Source organism: Diabrotica virgifera, chromosome 4 (assembly GCF_917563875.1).
Source record: "Diabrotica virgifera virgifera chromosome 4, PGI_DIABVI_V3a".
Taxonomy (NCBI): Eukaryota; Metazoa; Arthropoda; class Insecta; order Coleoptera; family Chrysomelidae; genus Diabrotica; species Diabrotica virgifera.
In genome coordinates this window covers 264,610,466-264,632,225 of record NC_065446.1, presented here as the reverse complement: position 1 = coordinate 264,632,225, position 21,760 = coordinate 264,610,466, and the positions used below count along the sequence as shown (strand labels likewise).

At 32.7% G+C, this 21,760-nt stretch overlaps 1 protein-coding gene across 2 annotated transcripts in view; it reads left to right on the top strand.

Moving 5' to 3' along the window:
* Window positions 1-21,760, top strand: part of LOC114325236 (kelch domain-containing protein 10 homolog) — a 48,971-nt gene that overhangs the window by 6,395 nt on the left and 20,816 nt on the right. The gene's annotated exons all lie outside the window — the stretch shown is intronic.

The following is a 21,760-nucleotide window of genomic DNA, read 5'->3' as shown; positions in this document are numbered from 1 at the left end:
AATCATGGGCGTAAATTAGTTTAGCAGTATAACGTTTTTAAGTCGTTGCGATTGTTGAAAAAACTTGACTGTGATATGTAGTTGTCACAATAGTAGAATAGAATAGAATAGAATACTTTATTGGTATAGCTTTACAGCTGCCATCATAAAGATGGATATACACGTCAGATATACAACACAATATAGTCACAGACACATAATCAAATACCTATACATACACTTAAATTTTAGATTTAACATAATGTACATTGATAAATATGAAAATTATTAATATTAGACAGAACTCATAACAGCAATCTAGTTGCTAAGTATTCTTCTACACTGTAGAATGCATGTTTACATAGTATACTTTTCACAACTCTTTTGAATTTCACCGGATGCAAAGATCTAACTTCATTTGGAAGATGATTATATAGCCTGACCCCCACATAATCTGTGGACTTCTCAAATTTGGATAGTTTGTGACCAACAGTAACAAACTGATTGGCATTCCTAGTTGAGTATGCATGTAAATCAGAATTTCTCTTGAATGAATGTAAATTATGCTTAATATACAATATGGATTTCAAGATATATATGGAAGGCAACGGTAAGATATTGTTATTAATGAAAACTTGCTTACAAGTATGCCCAAAAGGAATATTGAAGATAAGTCTAATAATTCTCTTCTGTTTAATAAACACTGTGTCTGATTTTGTGGAATTACCCCATAACGTAACATTATAAGTAAGGTGACAATAAACCAAAGAATAATATACATTAATGAGAGTTTTAATACTGAGTGTTCTCTTCAACTGTACTAAAGCATAGAATGAACAATTTAGTTTCTTATTAACATATTCAACGTGAACATCCCAACTCATAAACTGGTCCAAGAATACACCTAAAAATTTTATGTTTGGAATATTTACAATTTCAGGAATAGACACAACTGGCATATTTCGTTTGCATCTAAAATGTATATACGATGTTTTATCAATATTCAGTTGTAGCAAGTTTTGTGTACACCATGTTTGGAATAATCTGATAACCCTTGACACTCTATTTTGAAGCTCTACGTATGTATGTGCTGATACAATCACAGATGAGTCATCTGCGTACATTACAATGTGGTCATGAGTAATATGATCGGGTAGGTCATTGACAAAAATAAGAAATAGCAGTGGTCCCAACACAGATCCCTGCGGCACTCCTACATCTACACTGAAGATGTCTGACCTTTCCTTGTTTAATTCAACATAGAATTTCCTCTCCAGAAGATATGAGTTCAATAAATTTAACATGTTACCTCTTATTCCGTGGACATACAATTTGTTAAGGACAAATTCAAATTTAAGACTGTCGAATGCTCTGGAAAGATCAAAGAAGATACCCACTACAAGAAGACCATCATCAAGGTGCCTATAGACAGATTCCATAAATACTTCAGTAGCCCCCTCTGTTGATCTTCCGGATCGAAAGCCATGCTGTTCTGAACACAGTGCATTATTTTTGTCCAAAAACTGTATGATCCTAGTGTAGTAAGCTCGTTCAAAAATTTTTGAAATTACATTTAACAAAGAAATAGGTCTATAATTATCAATACAAGTGTGATCGGATTTTTTATATACTGGAACAATTTTACTTAATTTTAGGTTTTCAGGAAATTCACCTGTGTTGTATACTAGGTTAATTAAATATGCCAGCGGTTCTGATATAACATCCTTGATGTGTTTGATCATTCTTGTGTTTAATTCATCATTTCCAAAAGAATGTTTATTTTTAAGACCACAAATAATATCAAGAACCTCATCAGATGTTACTGGAAAATAAACAAAACTGTCTATAGTCCACCTATGTGATAAAGTACAGTTTTGAGGGTTATTGTCAAGCCTATTTTTTAGTGCATTATTTCTGTCATTGAAATGGCATGCAAAATATTGAGCTAAATTTTTATCATCTGATATTAGTTTGTCTTCAATTTTGAGTTTAATTTTATTAGTACTTTGCTTTCTCCCTATAGTTTTATTTACTATACTCCACATAGTTTTTTGTTTATTATTACTACTTACAATTTGAAGATAATTGAATTCCCTTTTCTTTTCAGCAATAAGATTATTGTATTCCTTCTTGGTAGCTTTATACTCATTCCAGATGTTACTATTATTAGAGTTTTTAGCTTCATTAAATAGGTTTTTTAATTGTTTACTCCTAGCATATATGTCATGATCAACCCAACCTTTACTTTTATGCACGTCCTTACCTATTTTACTTTTAAGGGGACAGTTTGAAGTAATAGCAAAGTTTAAAGTATCCATAAATTCGATAAAAGCGTTATTAATATTACTTTCATTGTATACCTCGCAAAAACCAATCCTCATTAAGTCTTGTTTTAGGATGTCTAAATTATTATCATTTAAACACCTAAAACACTGCTGTTTTATATTAGATTCCATCCTATCCTGATTACGACCTACAACAATGTCAAAAACAATGGCAAGATGGTCACCCATATTGGGTTGATTGACTTGACAAGTATGATTCATAGTGATATTATTAGTAGCAATGTAGTCAATTTTTGTTTTTGTTACTTTATTGTTATTCATGAAAATACGTGTTGGTATATTTGGGATATTAAGAGACAAACCAAACGATTGAAAAAGATCATCTAATCGAAGTTTTTCATTGCTCTGAATTAAGTAGTTGATATTAAAGTCTCCACAGAGATAAATTTTATCAACACGGTTGTGAAAATGACCTAAAATATTAAAACAATTATTTATAAAAGAATCTAGATTGCTGTTAGGCGTTCTGTACACATTAATGACTAGAAATTTACAGTTACTGATTAAAATAGTCACAGCACAACATTCAAAGCTTTCTTCCTCAGAGAATTTACGGCAATCAACGACTGAGACTGCATACTTGTCTGTCCCAGATTTAGATAAAATAAGAGTTCCACCATGTATTTTATTTTTTCTAGTAAAATGGGTTACTAAAGTGTACCCTGGGATATAAATAAGATTAATATTATCCTCATTACACCAGTGCTCCTGAATACATAGAATGTCAGGTTTTTCAGCATTAGAAAAAAGCTCAAGATTTAAAAGTTTGTTTGTTAAACATTGTACATTAACCGAGATTAACTTCAATTTAAAGTCATTTACTATACGTGAAATAGTTGTATTGCTTGAGGACCCACCTAATGCGACAGCGTCCTCCTCATCTTGAAAAACGAGACTAATGCTCCGCTGGGCCAGATTTCTCGCTTCCATGCATTCTTAATTAAGTCTCGTCTAATGGTCACTTTCATGGATGCATATATGTCAGGTTTTTTGGACTGATGGATTTCGCATTTTACGCCATCTAAATGATTTTCCAGGAACTTTTCTAATTGCTCCGGTTTTGTATCAGGCTTTAGGCGAGTCACATGTAGGTTGATCATTTGTGGAACAGCCTCAATGTTGCAAGGTGACTCGGTACTTCCAACTAAGAACTTCCTCTTTTTTCTATGAGCTACCTGTGTCCACGCACCGTTGCTTGAAGACTCTAAAAGAACCGGAGCATTATTTTCAGTGTTCAACAGATTATGTAAAACAGTTTGAGTTTTGGCTTCTTGCATTGCGGCACTCATTTGTCTTGATGTAATGTATTTTTTTTCATTTGGCACTTCATTTCCAAAGTTTGTCGATGTTGAGGATCGCGCTAGCGTTCCGTCTGCAGGAATTTTAGTCACTACTAATTCAGTTTGTTTACTATTAGTAAGGTCATTAACATTTTGTAGTTGTTTATCATCTTTACCAGGGGAAGTCCAGTTTTTTCTTTTGTCAACGTTAATTACCTTGAATTCAGGTTCTTTAGTTTTTTGTTTTACTTTTTCTTCAAGGAGCTCGTTAGTTCTTTTTAACAATTGATTATTATCAAATAAAATTTTATATTTTTCCTCTTTTTCACTTAAAATTGTTTTTAGAAAATCAATTTCCAACTGTAGGATATGTGCATTTACCTCTTGAGTATGACTTACTGAGTTTCCTTTGGGATTTTCAGATTGTTCACATGTCTCACATACAATTCTAGTATCACATAACTTTATACATTTCTGCTTTTTTCTTGATGAACAAGATAAATGAAAAATACTTCCACATTTTATGCACACTATAACGTTAGTAGTTTTCTGGCAACATTTGAATGCTTTTTCCTTAAAATTTTCATCATTTACAGAGAGGAGTAATTTCACGTGCGCATCGTTCGGCGCCATCTTGATGTATGACTTAGTAAGTAATAACTTAGTTGCCCATATAACTAAAGGTATTACTTAACGTTGTAACATCGTAATGTCAGTAGGCAGTCGGGGTAGGGGTCGTTGGCCGAAACAACTGAAAGTCCACTGTGGCAACGTTATATACAGTGCATTTGTTTGTACTGACAACCAATGCGTCGAAAAATTGCTACTTGGGTCGTACTGCTTTAACAACTAAAAAATGTTTTAAAATGAAATAAGACCAAATCACTTTCGCTATTTGATACAATAAGGTTCGAACTTGAATTTATGTACTTCGTAGTTTCAAAAATAATATTTTCCACTTGTGTTTTTGAACCTAGAAAATCGTCATTTTTCTATTTTTTTCAGTTTTAAAATGTTTATAACTCGGAAACGATTAACTTTTGTGGAAAATTACAAACAACCTTTTTTCTTCCCAATGATCCAAAGTACCTAAAATAATGTCTACCCGGGCCAAAAAAATTGATTTTTATAATTTGTTAAATTTTTTTTTAATAAATGTAGCAATAACTCCAAAATGATGTCATTTAGGTATATGGAATATACCTAACATGAAAAATAATCAGTATTTCTTAAGCACTTCAAAACGTAAAAAATATACAACGTAAAAAGTATTCCATTTAAAATAAGAAAATTCATTAGATTTTCAGAAAAACGGAAGATTTGGCAACAACGTAATTACCACTATAAAATCGGCCGCATTAGAACCAGAGACATGTAAAGAGGATAGACTTGGCTAGGGATATGCCACTCAATGCATCGGGGTGTAACGTCGATATAGGATTGAGTGGTGTAGCCATCTTTGTCAGTCACATGCGCGGGATCGTTTGGTTAAAAGAGACAGGTAGACCACCGATCAACTGTTTCTATGCTGTTTCCGCGTTACGCTTTTTTGGTGAGTATGCCGAGTCTAGGCTTAATATGTCAATGATTAGAACACCATTACCCACCAAAATTTATAAAAATCGTTCAAGCGGTTTCCGAGAAATTATCGTGTTTCCATACTTTCTCGCTACCCTGTTTTTTTATACAGTAGAACCCCACAAATCCGAACGTTCGGCAACTCCGAACCAACGGAAAGTGAAAAAAATTAAAGACAAAAACTTAAAAACATGTTTATTATATAGGTAGAGTAAAACCAGAAAGTTGAACAATGTAGGATAAATAGGACTTTGACATTTAATATTTCCTAAAAATAAATAATTATGTACTTTAATATGTAGTGCTTATGAAGGTTAAACATAAACTCATTTTTCGGTTCTCTAGTAGTCAAAAGCCTATACAGTAGAGCGTCGATAATCCGAACCCTGGTAATCCGAACGCAAAAAAATTATAAAATTAAAAACATGATCGGGGACCGAATTTTTGGATTTAATATGACAATATGGGCAAAATATGACCGCGGATTTTTGTTTTTGTGCAGAAATACATACCAATATATTTGTTTATTATGCAGGTGTTGTATTTCTTGTAACTAAAACGTATGTATATATGTATATATGTACTATGTTTATGAGCTTTGTATGTATTTTGAACATAATATGTTCGATAATCCGAACTACCCCTGTACCAATTAGTTTGGATTATCGACGCTCTACTGTAATAACTAAATATCGAGCTAAATATATAATATAATACATATATAGGTAATATCAATAATTTTCACTTCTTTCTTTTTAATGGTCAGACATTGGACAATCTATAAAGTATGTATTTCTTCAAAATTATATTCAGCATTTCAATATTAAACATTGTAATTATTGTAGCAAAACTTCTTTAAAATCAATTTTGAACCATCAGTATTTTTTTGTCATATTTATTATCTCTTTAAAGTTTCATGTAAAAGGTAATTTCTCATGGTATAAAAACTCTTATTTTATATTTGTGTGCAAAATTCTTACACTCACTATCGACTTTCACTTTTAAAATAATTTATTTATATCTTGTCATGAAGTAATATTGATATTATTGCTTGCCGATTGCAACTTATTGCGTTTGACTTGTAGATAACAGGAACATTTTTATGTCCCTTCTTCTTCTGAAGGTACTGTACAGTTACGTGTAGGAATTCACTGTACATTGTCTTGTCAAGTGAGATGTCAGATAGTCAGGAATAATTTATTCTATTTTTAATGACATTGCGAAGCATTTCATAATTGTAGATTCTGGTCTATGTGCGAATATTACTCAGACATGATATTTCTTTACGTCTTAAACCTCATATCCTCTATCTTTCCTTCTATTACTAAGCTTTGTTTTTAAACCAAGAGGAGTAAACTAAAAAGACAGATTCACACCCAAGAAAGTCACTAGAAATATCCCCAAATACATCTTCTTTTTTGGTTGATCATATCTGCCTTTGATGGTAATCCATAAATATTATATTAAGTATACTAATACGTCGCTAAAGAGTAGAGTTCTAAAAACAACTGTTTTAACTTAATTAACCTATGAAATGCCAATAGTGTCAAAATTTTATAAATGTCATTAGTGTCAAAATTTGATAACAGTGAAGTAAACTTGCCTGAGGAAATTTGAATTACTCCTTTTGGTTTAAAAATAGACTATAGTTGCCCAAAATTCCCTTTGTGACCTAAATATGCAGTCTTCTTACTTTTTACATAATCAAAATAGTCTAAGAGCTAGAGCCTAAAAATCATTGTCATAAGTAATATGGAGTTTGGCATGTGAAATGTGTCTATTGTATATCGTCCCTTAGCTAACAACACCGCATAAGTCATTTTTACCAACTTTACAGGATACGAAAAAAACTAGTTTTTGAAACACCGCGTAAGTTAAAAAAATACTGTTAGTAAACACCGCTTAAGTTATTTTATTATCATTTCTTTCTATATTAATACGCGTAAATGAATAAACATTACTTTATTATATAGCTTACCTCTTAAATCTTCTATAAAAACTTCTTGGATACTAGACTTTTCAGCAGTAAAACTACCCGTACAAACATAATAATCAGAGCGACTTGTGCGGTGTTGACCATGATACAGGTGTTGACAACTTGCGCGGTGTCACTACATTTTGAATTACGGCATCTGATTGACTGAAATCTAAATCATGTGACAAATGATTAGATGCGCAATGAGCAGATCTATCCAATGGTATTAAAATCTGAAAACCGTTAATTTTCGACTTGAGGGGTGTTGTAAGCTAATAGCCACTTTACACGATGCAAGTAATTGCGAAATTTATTGCACAAGTTCTTGCAGCAAGAACTTCTGCAATAAGTTGCAACTAGCTTTCTGCAATAAAGTGATTACACGGTGCAAGTAATTGCATAAACTGACATGAAATGGATAAAAACTTTGACATACCATAAATTTTAGGTTATGTTGTTTTTATAAATTAAAAATGTAATTTTTTGAGTAGAGTTATCAGATATATTAGATTAAAAATGTTAGATTATAATTTGAGAAAATTATAATATGTATTATGTATAACAAAATCAATGAATACCTAATGCAAGTATACCTATAATATATTATTCATTTACAAAAGGAAACAAGTTGGTAAATACAAAAGAAATAAAAATAGAATATAGTTTCTTTAATCCCTATGTTGCATAATTAAAGTTATCCACCAGAATAATGTTATCTGTGAAGCGTGAAATTGGTAAAAAGTTCCTCTAGTTTTGTCAAAAATTGTTTAGTTTGAAATTTAGAATGACAGAATGTCAAACAGTGCAGCCTTAAAAGTTACTAAAAATATAACCAAATTGCAGAAAAAATTGCATGAAAAATAGGACATGTTCTATTTAGCTGCAACTTCTTGCAGCAAGAAATTGCTGCAAGAAGTTGCAGCTTTTCTGTGCAATTCGCGTATGACACGATGCAATTTCTATTGCTGCAAGAAATTGTGCAATTAATTGCGCAATTAGTTGCATCGGCTATAAGGGACGATATTGATAATTATGACCCCTTTCAGGCTGACACCTCAGTGGATACAGGAAGTAGCAATAAGGAATGAAAGGGGAAAGTTAGTGTAGTCTTTAAAGGTTTTCACCTCCTATTTTGTTAAACCTCCATCGATTTGCATGAAAATTGGTGACTAGTTAGAGCATATCCCAAAAAATAAAAATGATTTGGTGCTAACTTGCACTTTTACCCTGGGGTGGATACCACCCCTTCTCGGGGTGAAAACTATTTTATTAAAAATAACCCCATAAATCGATAGAGGGACAAATTATAAGTAAAATTTGTTATATTATCATGTTATTAAAATAAAACAATACTTTTTGAGTTATTATAGATCTAAGATTTGTCTGTTTAAGAGCACATGCGTGAAGTTACGGATGATAAAAAGAACATATTAATTAATTGTATGTTACTAAAATATTATTTTTATATTATTTCAATATTATAAATTTTGCAAAAGTGTATTCGAATATGTCAAATCTACCCACTATTGGACACCCCCAGTTTCTGGACATATATTCAGTTTATATTGATAAAAAAAATTCAATTAAATATCGAAATAATATAAAAATAATATTTTACTAACATACAATTAATTAATATGTTCTTTTTATCATCCGTAACGTCACGCATATGCTCTTAAATAGACAAATCTTTGATCTTTAATAACTCAAAAAGTATTGATTTATTTTAATAACATGATTCTTTTACATTGAGTGGTCACTTTGGTATTACAAAGACTCTGCTATAACAAATTTTACTTAAAATTTGTCCCTCTATCGATTGGTGGGGTTATTTTTAATAAAATTGTTTTCACCCGCGGGAAGGGGTGGTATTCATCACCAGGGTAAAAGTGCAAGTTGTTACCAAATCAGTTTTATTTCTTGAGGTATGCTCTAACTAGTCACCAATTTTCATGCAAATCGATGGAGGTTTAACAAAATAGGAGGTGAAAACCTTTAATGACTGCACTAACTTTCCCCTTTCATCCCTTATTGCTACTTCCTGTATCCACTGAGGTGTCAGCCTGAAAGGGGTCATAATTGTCAATATACAATAGACACATTTCACATGCCAAACTCCATATTACTTATGGCAATGATTTTTCGGCTCTAGCTCTCCGTCTAAAATGTTCTCTATCCTGGAGGCCTGCTCTTCTTAATTCTTCCCCATTTCTGATTCTGTCCTTCCCTGATATTCTAAGCATTCAGAGTAGGCACCACGGTTCATTTGTTAATGGATCTGGCCTTTAACATGCATGCATCCATTCTGTACAAGAGAACAGGCCAAATGTAACGCTTTAGCATCTTGTATTTCAAGTTGAAATCCAACTTGCGATCAGTCAGAAATTTACAAAGTTTCAAAAAAGCACTTCTGGCTTTTATGGAGCACAACCCAAGCATTTAAACTCTCTGACTTTCTCGATTTCTTCTCCAGCTACATATACCTTTGCATTTGGGTCATTATTTCTACCTATAATCATTGTTTTTGTCTTTTCGATATTTATTTTCGAACCCAAAGCTTTCAAGGGATTGTTAGATCATTTTAAAGTGATTATATGTGTACCTAATGTTAATAAATATGACATTTACTTTCATACCCTTGTTTCATACACTGAGAATGCTTTTTCTACGTATAAGTTAAACAACATTGGAAAAAGTATACAAACTTGCATTACTTCCTTTTTTATTGAGAAATCTTCTGTTTCACTGAAATTTTGAAGACATGCCGTTGCTGTTTGGTACAATACAGATTGGAGATAACTTTTTATCCTGGGTGTCCCATCTGAACTCTTGTAGGTATTTTTATATGGTTCGTGTTTTACATTATCGAATACTTTCTTATAATCAAAGCCAATCCTTTGGAATCGAGCCTGTATCATAGATATCATTAAACAACTTTACAATTTCCATATTTCTTCAGTAAATAATTTGATTGTTTCTTTTATATTGCTGTTAGCCAATACAATTTTTTTCTGTTTTATTGCAGATTGTAGTAGACAGTTTTATTGGTTGATTTATAGCTGTGAATTATTGTGTAGTGTCTATTGTTTGAACACTTAGACAAATCAATTTCAAAAAAATTATGGTCTTTTTGTGACCAACTAACCAAAACAATGACTGATTTGATTGCATAATCTTTTTCAATCACTTCCTCAGTTCTTTTATTGCTCCCCAAGAACAGTCAACTTTCTAATGCTAGGAATATAAATCACCAGATTAATATTTTTGGCAAGTGCTTTCGGTAACATTACCCAGGTACTTATTTATTATTCGCTTACATAACTTTATTACATATAACAAAAGTAATTGTTGTGCTCTATTGAATATGAAGCCCAGTTAAATAAGTAGACTCACCCATTAAATTATCATTTTAAAGCGTGGATAACATGAAACATTTATGGTTGTACAGTAGTCATAAAGATATGAAAAAAATATTTGATGGTTGTACATTTTTGTTAACACAAAATACACTACATACTCCAATAAATTAACGCACCACCTTAAAACTGGGTCATTTTTGATGTCTCAAATTGCCTAAACCTGTTGTTCGATTAAAGTAATTTTTTAATATTGTAGTCTTATTCTTTAACAATATCTCTGTAATAATATTGTTGCTAGACAGGTAAATTGTCATTATATACCTGAATACCGGGTGTACCAATCAAACTGTGTTTTTTTTTCAAAGTTCACCACACCCTGTGGAATATTCTAGCAATTATAAAATACTGAGATTAAAAGCCAGATTAAAGCCAGCCAACTATAGCCTCAGGTTTTCTTAACATTCTGTTTTTTGATTCATTCGCTTCTGTTGGACAATAAAAAAGTTAGGTACTTTAACAACTAGCCATGTTCTTCATCAATACTGGGTGTTTCTTAAATAAGTGCGACAAACTTTAAGGGGTAATTCTACATGACAAAATAATGAAAATTTGCTTTATAAACATATTATGTCCGCAAATGCTTTGTTTCCAAGATACGTTGATCCAGGTAATATGACCCTAATGTGCAACACTTAAACATGCTATACGGTGTGCACTCGTTAACAGTGGAGCAGTAGCAGTCATTCTGACTCTGATTTCAAATTCCCTTAATCTGTTTCTAACCGAATTGGCACTTTACGAGCCGGACATTATGGGCGCCACGGGCTTTGGGAAAAATCATTTCGCAGTTGTCTAGATATAATGTGATGTGTACGCAAAGTCTGCAGATGTAAATAACGTTCATATGCGGGGTTCATGCACCTGGGAAGTCCTGGAACTGGTCTTCTTGTGTATCCTCTACTTTCTCTATACAAAGCACTTAAAACGCTGTGTGGGAAATACAGCAAAAGATGGAAGACATAATACATTGTGAAACAAAAAGAGATGAAACTAGTAGAGGTGGAAATTATCGGTATAAACGTATAAATGAACATTACATTACATAGATTCCCACCTTTAGACGTCTCTGACAGGAGTATTTTATAAAATTCTCCTGCCATAGTGACAGTAGTCATACTCCTCCGATACGTCTAAAGGTGGGAAACTATGTAATGTAATGTTAATTTATACGTTTATATCGATAATCTCCACCTTTATTAGTTTCACCTCTTTTTACTTCACAATGTATTATGTTTTTCATCTTTTTTGTTATTTTGCCAGTTATTGAAAAACAAAAGGTGGAAAACATAAAACATTGTGCAATAAAAAGAGATGAAACTAGTAGAGGTAGAAATTTAGTAGAGCACCTTTAGACATATCGGAGGAGTATGAAAACTGTCACTGTGACAAGAGAATTTTATAAAATACTCCTGTCACAGACGTCTTAAGGTGGGAAACTATGTAATGTTAATTTATACGTTTATATCGATAATTTCCACCTTTACTAGTTGTATCTCTTTTTGTTTCACATTGTATTATGTTTTTCATCTTTTGGGATATTTTGTCGGTTATTAGCGCGCTCAACACTGTATTTAAAAATTGTTAATGTTCAAAAACATAGCCAGGAGGAATATTCATTATACTTTCATTTCATTTTTCTCATCAAAAATGATTGTTTTTCTTGTGAAATTCTTTAAATTCTCAGATACCAAATTTAATCGATTGTATTTTATAAATGTCTATAATAATTTCCGAGCATTTATTGCCTTATGTAAATCCGAATTTCTCCCATAAAAAAGATGATAATTTCACCATTTTTCAAAACAGTAAACAGCTATTTGCACGGTAGAAGGCAAAAGAAGGCGTGTGCCCCATAATAAATTATTTAAATCATCGAACAGTTCGTTAGCCTTGGGCTTTTACTTTAGCAGGATTTCGCAACTTTTTGTTCAAGATCGGATTTAATGAAAGTTTCGTCAAGTGTTGACCTCTGCCGTGAATATCAATCGGAGGAACGCAACATAGTCCAGGCTGTATGCGCTCCCCTTTAGGTAAATTATTCCGATTCGTTTTTTTTACACAAACTTTAAAAAAAAAGAGGTTCTTATAACAAATCCCCAGTGTGCCATGTAGTCGAGGAAATGAAGCATTTCGGCTAGCAATTTTTTCATCCAGCATGGATTTACTTGAAATTTTCACAGTATAAGGTAGGGAATAGTCCAAGGATCATTTTCTATATCATACCGCTGTACGCTAAAATCTTGGGGATGGTTGCCACCCATCTCGGGGATGGTTGCCACCCATCTCGGGGGTGGAATTTTTATATTAAATTGTAACCATGTAAATCGATGTAAAAAGTAATTCTAAGAAAAAAATATGTTTTACATTTTCTTCGTAAAACTAATATTTTTCGAGTTATTCGCGCTTGAAAGTAACAGTTTTTTGACGAAAAAATCGACTCCTTTAGAGGGTTTTCTAAGAATACCTAGAAAATATGCATTTAATCAAAAAAACTGTAGATATCAAAATTGTATCTTTGGGCCGGTTGTTCGAACGCTAATCAACAATGATCACTATCAAATATTTAATTACTGTCACCAAAACTGTCAATGTCAACTTTTATTGGGTTGCTGAAAACATAATTGATTATAATTATGAGATTAGGTTATCAATTACCATAACAATTATTACCATACTTAATTAAGTAATTTCATAATTGTAATTCAGCAACCCAAACAAAGTAGACATTGACAGTTGGTGACAGTAATTAAATATTTGATAATGATCATTGTTGATTAGCGTTCGAACAACCGGGCCCTTGTGACACAAATCAAATTTTTTTTCTATAATATCTTTAAGACCAATACAAACCGAGATTCGGTACGTTAAAGGTTAGCTTTTTTCGTCAAATGTGTAATTTGAAATATGTATTCAAAGCCAAATACCGGGAAAACTTTGCATTTTTTGAGGAAAATTTAGATAATCTTTTTTTAAGTATACAATTATATCTTTCAAAAAATATTAATAAAAAGTTTCTAGCATGAAAATTTAGCGACTTATGATCGAAAAAAGGTCGGTACCTGCTTTTCTCTACGAAAAAAATCAGTGAAAACAACCCCCTAACTACCCTCCTAATTAAAAATTAATCTTAATCTTTCTGTAATTCCTTGTATATTTGTATTACCAATACATCCAAGAAGTTTGACCTATTTAAAAGACCTATTTTAGAAAAATTGGAGTTTAAAGAAAAATTGATTTTTTGCAATTTCGTATTTTTCACCTTTTACTTCAAAATATCTCCGAAAATACTGAAATTACGAAAAAAATGATAGACTAATAAATTGTAGCCTTTTTTTTTTCTTTTATTAACGTCCAAGATTTTTTATAATCTGTTTTACAATGAAAACAATAAGTAAAATTGTTTGTCTTTACAATAGCAGAGAGATGTAAGGTCCAGTGACCAAAGCATCACGACACACACACATTACCTTGTTTACCGGTGAGATGCGCACATACACTGATACGCGAACACGAAAACTAAAACTAAAACTGGCACAGACACAATGGCTGGACGCTGTTGAAGGCGTAGCTTCCTCTGCTGTAGGCTCTATCAGGATCGGTTAGGTAGGTCCAAGGGATCATATCGCTTCAATCTCTTCGCTTGTTGGTTGTTAAGAAGATTGTGTGCCAGGGTGTTTGGATGTACCCGCAACCTATTTTGATATTGTTCAGAAGATTTTTTGCACTCTTCGGAGACTGGTAGTACCTGAAGATCTCTATGTATTGCGTCATTATGGATGGACCAAGGGGCATTAGCGATTGTTCTTAGAGTTTTGGATTGAAATCTTTGTATTTTCATAATATTAGATTTGCTAGCTGATCCCCAGAGCTGCGACCCATATGTCCAAATGGGTTTTATTATTGTTTTGTATATAAGCAGCTTGTTATCGATCGATAGGTGAGAGTTTTTTCCCAACATCCAGTAAAGTTTTCTGTATACAATTCCCAGTTGAAGTCTTTTCGTCCGTATATGTTTGGTCCAAGTTAGTCGTTTGTCAAGGTGAATACCTAGATATTTTACGTCATCCTTTTGAGGTAAAGGATGTCCATCGAGATTAAGTTGTGGACATGTACCTCTTCTTAGAGTGAATGTAATGTGTGTGAATTTTGAGGGGTTTACTCTAATTCTTTAGAGTTTAAGCCATTCATTTGTTTTGTTCAGATGTAGTTGCAGTCTCTCTGATGCTATTATTGGATTACCATGAGAGGCCAGGAAAGCAGTATCATCTGCGAATGTTGCAAGTGTTAGGTCGTTGCTTGTTGGCAAGTCAGCCGTATATATTAGGTATAGGATCGGTCCGAGCACACTACCCTGAGGTACACCAGATAGGATGGGGTAGAATTTTGTATAGGCTTCACTATATTTTACCAGATATCTCCTTTCTGTAAGGTATGATTGAAGCAGTTTGAAGTAAGTGTAAGGTAGGTTTTTCTTTAATTTGTACAGAAGTCCTGTGTGCCACACCTTGTCAAAAGCTTGAGAGGCGTCTAAGAAGGCTGCAGTGCAGTATTGCTTGTTTTCGAGACTAGTTCTTATTGTTGTGTACAGTCTGTGAACTTGTTCTATTGCACTATGTTGATTACGAAATCCGAATTGATGGTCAGGTATGAGACTCTTCTCTTCTAATATTGGTTTTATTTTTTTTAACAGAAGTTTTTCAAACACCTTATAGATGACTGGGAGCAGACTTATCGGTCGGTATGAGTTGACATCTTTTGGATCTTTTCCAGGTTTTTGAATTAGTATAATCTGTGCCACTTTCCATTGCAACGGGAAGTAGTGCAGACTTAACATAGCATTAAAGATCATAGTGATTATTCTGTAACAATCATCGGTTAGTTCCTGAAGGACCTTACCCGTTATGAGGTCGAATCCTGGTGCCTTATTAGGTTGTATCTCATTATTTATTATCTGTTTTACTTCTTTAATATTAAACTTGGAGATTTGATATGGAACCTCAAGAAAAGAATGAAATGGTTCTTCTTGTTCTAATGGTACTACTCTAGTAAAGGGACTACTGTCGAAAGATGTTCTACGAATGTCTCGGATTTCTCTGTGTCTGTTCTTGCCCATTTACCTTTGGCATTTTTTAAAGGAGGTATGGCTTCTTTTGGCCCTTTTACTTTTCTCGTCGCCTTCCATAGCGAATAGTTAGTGTCTTTGAATGGAGTCAGATTTTCTAAGTAAGTTTGAATCCCCCTGTTTTTTTCTCCTTTTAATAGATTTTTAAGTCTTCTGGTAATTCTGTTTAGATTTTCTTTGTCAATAGGTGCGTGTGTATTTTGCCATTTTCTCCTAAGTTTTCTTTTTTCTTCAATCATGTTTTTTGCACTCAGAGAACAATTTATGGTTTCCTTCCATAATGTTTGTTCAGGTGTAGCACTCCATCCCGCCTTTTGTATGGAAGTAGTAAGTTGTTGTACTGCATTTTCAATTTGTATTTCTGTTTTAAGTGGCAAATTCGTTGATATTTGTTCTGTTAATGCACTTCGGAATATGTTCCAATTTGTTTGGTTATTGGTTAGGACTGGAGGCTTATTTCTGAGTATGACTTTGGAGTCTAGGTCAATTAGAATGGGAGAATGATCTGACGAAAGGTCCCAGCATGATTGTATTGCTAAGTAGTTAAGAGAGATACCTTTAATCACACAGAAGTCTAAGAGATCTGGTGTTTTATTTGGATCTTTTTTTTGGAGCTTTTTTAATAACTAAAATTCACTTGTTAATAGATTTTCATCACAGTGCGAGTTATATCTCACAGTTAGCGAGATATATCTGTTTAAAACCTCTATTTATGAGCAAACACCCCCTTATTCGAGCCCTTTAAACCCACCCCAATTAAAAACTAAGGGATCTTACGGAATTTAATTTAGAAAGTCTTATAGCTCTTCAAAAATCCTACAGTCTTTTTTGAAAAAACTTTTTATCGCCAAAAATAAAGGAGCTATATTTATAAAACGATTTTTTTTGCGAAAAATTTGAATAGTCCGCTTATTCTGCATTTTCAATGTATGTATAATACCACAGAACCGGTTCGTATACTGGAAGATGACTAAAAAACTATTTGTATTTGTGCAAATTTGTAAATTCGTATTTTTCTGTAAATAAATGTTTTTGTAATTCTTTCATTCTACTTTTTTTCTATATAGATCAATTAAATATCTACTTATAAAAATTGTAATGTTATTAAGGGTGGTTTTTAAGGGTTTAAATATTATTATATTATATATCCTAAAGCATAAAGCAATCATTATTTAACCAATCAACATCAAATTTTACCCATATTAAAGTTTATAATGTTTTTATATAATTTTTGACAATAAGGGGTATAGCCAGGGAGGTAGTGTCAAATTTGACCGGAGCATTTTAGCATGGCTGGTTTCTTATTATTTAGGTAGGTGCTCCAAAGCTTATTAACAAATGATGTGTCAGCTGGCCCAGAACCGGGGATTTTAGTCAAGAAAAGGTAAAACATGAAAGTTGATGGACCAACGCTACAGCTTAAATGTCAAATATTTATATACGTTACTCAGAACATTTAATGGACTTGCTTACTTGGCACCTACCTTTCACTCAGGAGATCGGGCTTCAAATCCTGGCGCGGAAAATTCTTTTTGTTTTTTAAATTGACATTTTATTTTGAAAAATATTTATTTTTATAATACCACGTTTTTATTATTTACACGAGACAATATAAAAAAATCTGTATGTCTTTTATAGAATTATTCATAGAACTTATGAAATAGCATAATATACATATACATTTGATCATAAATATTATGATTCACCTTAATAAGCAAAATTACTGTACATGAACCCCTGAAGCTTCCTGAGTTAGTACGACCAATCTAAGTGAAAAAGGGGGTTGGTCTCCCCACCCCACCCCCCTCCTTCCATTTTTTTATCTTTTTAGACAAACTGTTTTTTGCATAATTTTATGTGATGTAAAACCAAAAAATACATACAACCCTAATTTTTCACTTTTCTATCACCAACCCCCATTTTTAATAGCAATCTAATTATTTCCCTGTTCTCTATAATATATAAAAATGAATTTTTGTCTGTATGTGCCTTATAGAATCGTAAACTATGCATTTAATCATATAATGACCTCAAGCAAAGTTTTTGTACTTACATGAACCCAGGAAGGAGTTAATACGACCAACCTAAGTAATCATTATTTTGTGATGTCTGCGTAAATAAATTATTTACGCAGACACCACAAAACAATAAGTATGTATTGTTTATTAGAAAAAAGTAGACGCAATATTTTTGAGTATTTTTTGGCTTTCTGGTAATTTTTAGGTATTTAACTTTTAAACATTATTTGATTCTAAGGCGGTACGAAGTTTGCCTGGTCAGCTAGGTAATACTAAAAAAATATTCTTGGACTATTTTGGCAAAGACTGAAAAGTATAAATCATTAATTTATGAATTTTAGATTGTAAGAAAAAAGCGTCCACATGGAACAAGTGGAAGAAGGTCTGAAAACACTTGAGATTACCAATTGGAGAAACAAAAGCAAGGAACAGAACAGAATGGCGGAAAATCTTAGAACAAGCCAGGAGCCAAAAAGGGTTGTCGAGCTACTGATGATGATGATGATGAAGAAAAAATCGTCAGCTGCATTATGTAGGTACATGGCAAAAAATGTTAGCTGGCCAAGTGAACGTGACAGAAAAATACGGAAATCCCGTATCATTTTGGCAAAGCTAAAAATTGTACAATTTACAATTTAATAATTTACAATTCAATAATTATTTTAATTTATGTCAGCTGGTATTTTATATAATATTTTTTTAGTATTACCTAGCTGACCAGGCAAACTTCGTACCGCCTTAAAACTAAATAATGTTTGAATGTTTAATACCTAAAATTACCAGAAAGCCAAAAAATACTAAAAAAATATTGCGTACCTTTATTGTTTTCTGCCAAATGCATAATCTACGATTCTATAAGGGACATAGGTACAGACAAAACATTCATTTTTATGTATTATAGAGAATATGGAAATATTTAGATTGCTATTAAAACATGGGGGGTTGGTGATAGAAAAGTGAAAATTTAGGGTTGTATCTTTCGGTTCTACAACATATAAAATTAAGAAAAAACAGTTTGTCCAAAAAAATAACAAATAATATCTCCCTTTTCACTTAGATTGTTGGTCTTACCAACTCAGGAACCTTCAGGGGTTCATGTACAACACATTTGCTTATTAAGATCAATCATAATATGACCCAAAATGCATAGTTTGCGATTCTATAAAAGACATACAGATTTTTTTATATTGTCTCGTATAAATAATAAAAACGTGGTATTAGAAAAATAAATATTTTTCAAAATAAAATGTCAATTTAAAAAACAAAAAGAATTTCCCGCGCCAGTATTTGAACCCCGATCTCCTGAGTGAAAGGTAGGGGCCAAGTAAGCAAGTCCATTAAATGTTCTGAGTAACGTATATAAATATTTAACATTTAAGCTGTAGCGTTGGTCCATCAACTTTCATGTTTTACCTTTTCTTGACTAAAATCCCCGGTTTTGGGCCAGCTGACACATCATTTGTTAATAAGCTTTGGAGCACCTACCTAAATAATAAGAAACCAGCCATGCTAAAATGCTCCGGTCAAATTTGACACTACCTCCCTGGCTAGTAGTTTACACCCCTAAAAATAATCAAAGCCCTTGAGCATGATATAGAATATAAAGTACAGGGTGAGATAATCCTTATCCTAAATTTTTATGTAAATCGATGCAAGCCGAAATTATTCTTTTAGGATAAGTAAATTTTTTATATATAGCTCCAACAAGGGTGGTTTTAAGGGTTGAAATATTATGGTAGTATATTTTAAAGTATAAAACAATCATTATGTAACTAATAAGAACCAAATGTTGACAATATTAAAGTTTAAAATGTTATTTTATAATTTTTTCCAATTAGGGGTAGTTTTCACCCTTAAAAAACCAAAAGCGTACAACGGCTCAATATAGAAAATGAACTAGAGGGTGAAATGAGCCTAATCCCAATTTTTTGTACAAATCGATGCTGGACGAAAAAATTGCGAGGTTTTGCCATTTTTTCAGCTTCATTTCCTCGACTAATGAGGTACTTACTTACTCCGTGCCATTACAACCCTTCGTGAGCTTTAGCCGACTCGACAACCTGCCTTCACTGTTCTCTATCTTGAGCAACCTGTATCCAATTCTCCACGCCCATAGCTTTCAGGTCTGCTGCTATATTATCTCGCCACCGGAGTCGAGGGCGCCCGCGTGGTCTTCCTTCAGTTGGGACTTCCTCCCACATCAGCCTTATTGTTCTTTGGTCAGAATGTCTTCTGAAGTGTCCTGCCCATTCGAATCTTCTGAACTTTATTCCTTTTATTATGTTGGCTTCTGAATATACACTGGGGTGCAAAATTAACCGGACACCTTAAAAAGGGTCATTTTTGATGTCTCAAATTTTCTAAAACTGTTGTCCGATTTAAGTGATTTTTTAATATGTTATAACCTTATCCTTTATCAATATCGCTGTATTAATATTGTTGCTAGATAGGTAAATTTTCATTGTATACCAGGTGTACCAATGAAACTGTGTTTTTTTTCTCAAACTTCGCATCACCCTGTGGAATATTCTAGCATTTATAAAATACTCTAATTAAAATCCAACTATAGCCTCATGTTTTTCCAACATTTTTTGATTCATTCGCTTACATTAGACCATACAAAAGTTAGGTACTTTAACAACTAGCCAAGTTTTTTATCAATACAGGGTGTTTTTAAATAAGTATAGCAAACTTCAAGGGGCAATTCTACATGAAAAAATAATGACAGTTTGCTTTATAAACGTATGTCCGCAAATGCTTCGTTTCTGAGATAGAGGGTGTTAAAATTTTTCTTGCAAACTGACGATTTATTTATTGGTTTAAAACCGGTTGAGATATGCAAATGAAATTTGGTGGGTTTTAAGACGTAGTTATTGTAAATTTTTTCACATACAAGTAAGAATTTAATATTCACCATTTACGCGCATACGGGTAATCTGAGCCGTCATATTACCCGTATGCGCGCCAATGGTGAACATTAAATTCTTAATTGTATGTCAAAAAATGTGCAATAATGACGTCTTAACCCAGCAAATTTGATTTGCATATCTCAACCGGTTTTAAAGCAATAAATAAACCGTCAGTTTGTAAGCAAAATTTCAAGACCCCCCATCTCGGAAACGAAGCATTTGCGGACATACCGTTTATAAAGCAAACTGTCATTATTTTTTCATGCCGAATTACCCCTAAAAGTTTGCTATACTTATTTAAAAACACCCTGTATTGATAAAAAACATGGCTAGTTGGTAAAGTACCTAACTTTTGTATGGTCTAATGTAAGCGAATGAATCAAAAAATGTTGGAAAAACATGAGGCTATAGTTGGATTTTAATTTCCGTATTTTATAAATGCTAGAACATTCCACAGGGTTATGCGAACTTTAAGAAAAAAACACAGTTTGATTTGTACACCCGGTATACAATAAAAATTTTACTGTTTAGCAACAATACTAATACAGCGATATTGTTAAAGAATAAGGCTATAATATACTATAAAAATTACTTAAATTGGAAAACAGGTTCAGGAAATTTTAGACATCAAAAATGACCCATTTTTAAGGTATAATATCCGGTTAATTTTGCACCCCAGTGTAGTTCGTCGAGCTCTTTGTTAGTTCTTAACCTATATTGTCCTGATGCTTCATCCAGCACAGGCCCAAAGATCTTCCTTAGGATTTTTCTTTCCCAAACACGTAGTCTCTCTTCGTTTGCCTTTGTTATCGTCCACGTTTCGCTTCCATACATCACAACGGGTCGTATGATTGTTTTACACACTTGTATATTCGTACTTCTTGTTAGTTGTTTCGATTTTATAAGGTTTTGTAGGGCAAAAAGACATCTGTTGCCGGCCTGTATCCTATTGTTTATTTCTTGTGATCCGTCCATCGATGGTGATGATGGTCATCGCGGCCAGGAGGTACCTCGGTCGGAAAATTCTTTAAACAAATTTTTTTAAACAAATTCAAAATATAAATTTTTTCAGTTCGGACAAATTTTTTCAGATTCTTCGGGTCAGTATGAGCAAAAAAAGTCTCTTGTGATTTTT